Genomic DNA, 5025 nt, shown 5'->3' with positions numbered 1-5025 from the left:
TCTGCATTTGTATTTTGGTCCCAAAATGTAAATACAATTTTCTATGTTACTTTTTTGTGGTAACTACAAGATGAATATTTTAATTAGATAAGTTATACAAAAAGGAAAATCCCATGTCTAAATAAAAAGCAAAAAAATTCTACCTGCTGAGCCTTTCCTCATTTTGTAAGGGAAGAGGCATCAATCACAAGATGCCTGCTGCTTTAGTCTTGGGGGTTGTGTTCACTATGATGGAGCTGCAGAAGCACTCTGAGCTCAGCATATTTGCGAGGTACAGCTGAGTGTGGGGGTGAGGTTTAGCTGATCTCAGTTGGAGTGGTCTTAAGGTAGCAAACATCTTCAGGGGGTCAAAGGGAGCTAAGATGGACATTTCTCTGTGTATGGTCAACATTCACACTGGGACCAAGGAAGATTGCCATCCCTCACCCTCACCAGGGAAGGCTTTGACACTCATGATTCTGATGGCCTTGGCGTTCTGGACATTGTCTCTTGCTCATATCAAACAATACACATTGACTCAAGGCTTTAGAGATGGCTCAGTGGTTAAGAGCACTGACTGCTCTTCCAGAGGTCCTGAGTTCAAGTCCCAGCAACCACATGGTGGCTCACAACCATCTGTAATGGGAACTGATGCCCTCTTCTGGTGTGTCTGAAGACAGCGACAGTGGACTCATATACATAAAATAAATCTTTTAGCCTGCCTGTGGTGGCCTTTAATTCCAGCACTTCAAAGGCAGAGGCAGGCAGATTTCTGGGTTCGAGGCTAGCCTGGTCTACAAAGTGAGTTCCAAGACAGCCAGGTATATACAGAGAAACCCAGTCTTGAAAAACAAAAAAACAAACAAACAAAAAAACCACAGAGAAACCCTGTCTCAAAAAACCAAAAAAAAAACAAAAACAAAAAAATTTATTTTATATAAGTACACTGTAGCTGTCTTTAGACACCCCAGAAGAGGGCCTACATTGTGTCATTGTCTCTCCTGATTCTTGGATAAGCCTGGGACTGAGTTAGTAACCTCATTGTTAGGAACTGTAACTGGGAAGTGGGTTAGTATAACCACGTTGAATAGCTTCAAGATTTGAAGCTCAGGTTCCCAGACTACAACAAAGATTTGAGCCCGTCTGGCTCTTAGTCTCTCCTCACAGGTGTGAAAGGTAAGTCTCGCTCACCCCTTGGCATCCTGAGATCATAAAGAATTTGGTAAGAACCTGCTGGCAGTGTTGGCCCTGGCTGAGCTGCACAACCCTGCATATGTCTGCTGGGTCAGACCTTGCATAAAGCAGTTATCTCATAGTTACCCAGTTCTGTTAGCCCTCCTCTTCTAAAAGGGGACTCTTGGCATGTGGTGTAGACTCCTTCCCTCCTCTCTCTGCTTTAATGGATCTAGTTGACAGTGTTAGAAAAATGACAGCAAAGCTAACTATGATACAGTGTATCTGGTCAGTTATTGTACCTGGAGTTTGTAAGTCAGTTCTTTGGCTTTTACTTGTTGCTGAGCCAACACCTGTATTAGATCTTGCCTGCCCATCTTGTATTAGATAGCACCCGCTCCATGCCAGGCAACTTTTAGTCCTGACATACTCTCGGTTCTCACACGGATGGATCCTAGGGAGTCAGCCATATTTATTGGAGGGTGAGACAATATTTATATAGCACAGACTGCCCTTAAGCTTCTAGTGATCCTCCTGCCTCAGCCTGGCAAAGGCTAGGATTACAACCGTATACCATTGTAGCTTGTCTTTTGCTACTGGGTTGGTTCTTTCTTCACCCTTTCAACCCTCTAACACCAGAGAAGAGAGAAAAGAGGATAAAGAGGAAACAAAAGCGGTCCACGGATAATGGCAGGGGTCACAAAGGGTGACGTCATTTTGGGGGGGGGGTCGAGTCAGGATTTCTCTGTGTAGCCCTGGCTGTCCTGGAACTCACTCTGTAGATCAGGCTGGCCTCGAACTCAAAAATCCTCCTGTCTCTGCCTCTCAAGTGCTAAGAAAAATTCCAGAATTCTCACTACATTTCCCACTTTCTGTTTTTAAGCCATTAGTGTATGTCGGGAAATTAGAAACAGACATTTTAAATAAAATAAGCACATTTTGCATCAGTGGCCAAGGCTTTCTGCAGACTTCTCCTGCTCCTAATCATCAACAGTTTTGATGATATCCACAGATTTTCATTTCCTGTAGAAATATAAACAAATCCACATCCCCAATAAAAACCTTTTGCAGCCCCATTCTGATGTTAACATATCAAGGTGTGATTAGATCTTTCTACAACTAGTTGTCCTACAGGACTGTGTGGTATAGCCATAATGGGCCTCTTTTTTTTTTCACAGAGACAGGGTTTCTCTGTGTAGCCCTGGCTGTCCTGGAACTCACTCTATAGACCAGGCTGGCTTCAAACTCAGAAATCTGCCTGTCTCTGTCTCCCAAGTGCTAGGATTAAAGGCGTGTGCCACCACCTCCTGGCATGATGTGCTTTTTATTCTAAAACGTAAAGAATTGCTTCATCTTACTGGAGACATATGCAGAGGTGTTATCAGTCTTCATCTCTACACTATCCCTATAGTAGCCATTGATTCCAGTAAACGTGTAATTACAGAATCAGCCTCGTCAGAACTAGAACAGTTGTCTGTTGAAAGCCTAAATATGAAGCAGCGGCCTGGAGAACATGCTTCAGTTTGCTAATGTCTGCAAATGAAATACCCATCTGCCAGGCTTCATCCCTGAGAGTTACCTCCAGCCAGTAATGACATTTGCTCATCCAAAGAACAAGAGGACATTGTCTTATAAAGTCCTTAGCTTGTGGCCAAGTGATAGAAAACTTTCTTTAAACCTTTACTGTTAACATGTTTTTCATGAAATTTTGAGGCTTCTAACACATTTCCTATTAATAATTGGTCAGTTTCTTAACTTTCTTGTGCTAACAGATCTGACAAGCCTGTATAAGACCAAATATGGGTGATATATAATGGATATTTTCCATTTCTGATTGCCTGTTGGAGTTGCATAAATTACAAATTAATTCTTAATTATCAGGGTTAAATTAAACAATTTCTACATGCAAAACAACTCTGTGTTGCAGTAAATCTCCAGCCCAAATATGCCCCGGCAATGAAAACAGAACTTAATTAATATGAATGCAAGCTGTGTGCCTAGATTGAGCAGATCTATCACTACACTACCATCTTCCCCATCTATGAGACCCCTTAGAACTTGCGGTTTCTCCAGGCTTTATGCTTCTGCTCTGCTTTCTTTCCATCTTCTCCTCTGTCCTCCGTAGTCCTCTCTCCCTTTCTCTCCCAAAACCTTCAGCTCCACCTTCCCCTCCTTCTCCGCCAGCCAGCTCTTGCCTTTATTTTATCAATTAAGGTGGGAAGATTTACAGGAAATCACCTGAGTGCTGACTCATTCCTTGTTCAAAACCCCTCACAGGAGAATGGAATTAACATCAAATATACTTAGCCCCAGGGCTATCCCCAACAACTCTGCATATTGAGAGTAATTATATTAAGAGACTCAGGAAAATCAAATAATACCGTAACAATTGCATACAACTCTGATTTTTGAACTGAATTATATGGACTTTGAATTACTTTGCTTTTTTTTGTCTGATTTAGAGCCCACCATTCCCAACTTATTTGCGTCCCTGTAGATACAGATGTTTCGGGAATTGGCATTCCTTTTAGGATTCATAGTAAAATCCAATTAATTGTTTTTATAAACTGAAGACATTTGCTTTTTAAGATATTTGCTGTTAATTTCTCCCAAATAATTGCCAGAAGCTCTTTGTCAATCTTCCTTGATCACCCCTAATGACATGATCTCAGCATTAATATAAGGCACTACGATTCCTTCTGGGTCTATTCCCAACAGTTGATGTAGTTTTATTTTAACTTTTATGATTAAATTAGAAAATTTTCTATGTAAGTCATTCATCTTTTACTTTGTTTTGTGCTAAGAAACTCCATTCTAGCCAATAAGTGGGAGAGGGTAGGGTGGCAGGCATGGGGAGCGGGGAGGCAACAGGGGTTTGTTTTTGTTGTTTTTGTTTGTTTCTTTGTTTTTTGGAGGGGAAACTGGGAATGGAGAAATTTACATGTAAATAAAGAAAATATCTAATAAAAAAAAAAGAAACTCCATTCTATAACACTAACTCCATTTGCATAATGAGCCCAGTAGGATGATGATTTGAAAGCAAAATCACCAGAATACAATCCAGCTTGGGATCTAGAAGAGCCACAGCTCATTGTGCGGTCTCTGTTCTCCCAGGGGTAATTCGCTCTCTGCCTCAGGTGTTGATCATGTTGGATTGTTGAAGTTCGAATCTCTTTGTAAAGTTTGAAATAAATTACTTAACCATTGAGCAGTTCATCCAATGGTAGGCTGTAGCTAATTAATATCTCCCATTAATTTTTGAAAGATTTGCAACTGGGGACTGAAGAGATGGTTCAGTGGTTAAGAGCACTCGCTGCTCTTCCAGAGGTCCTGAGTTCAATTCCCAGCAACCATATGATGGCTCACAACCATCTGTAATGGGATCTGATGCCCTCTTCTAGCACACAGGTAGGTGGACATGCAGATAGAGCACTTATATACATAAAATAAATAAATATTTTTAAAGATGTATTAATATCCGGGCAGTGGTAGCACATGCATTTAATCCCAGCATTTGGGAGGCAGAGGCAGGCAGATTTCTGAGTTCAAGGCCAGCCTGGTCTACAGAGGTCTACAGAGTGAGTTCCAGGACAGCCAGGGCTATACAGAGAAACCCTGTCTCGAAAAAGAAAAAAAAAAAAAAAGATTTATTTATTATATGTAAGTACACTGTAGCTGTCTTCAGACACCCCAGAAGAAGGCATCAGATCTTATTACGGATGGTTGTGAGCTACCATGTGGTTGCTGGGATTTGAATTCAAGACCTTTGGAAGAGCAGTCAGTGCTCTTAATCCCTGAGCCATCTCTCCAGCCCTGCTTGTTTTTCTTTCTGCTGCATGGATCTGCTGATAGAATCCTCTATGTGGCTTGAGA

Source organism: Mastomys coucha, unplaced genomic scaffold (assembly GCF_008632895.1).
Source record: "Mastomys coucha isolate ucsf_1 unplaced genomic scaffold, UCSF_Mcou_1 pScaffold18, whole genome shotgun sequence".
Taxonomy (NCBI): Eukaryota; Metazoa; Chordata; class Mammalia; order Rodentia; family Muridae; genus Mastomys; species Mastomys coucha.
Note: the sequence above shows the minus strand (reverse complement) of the source record.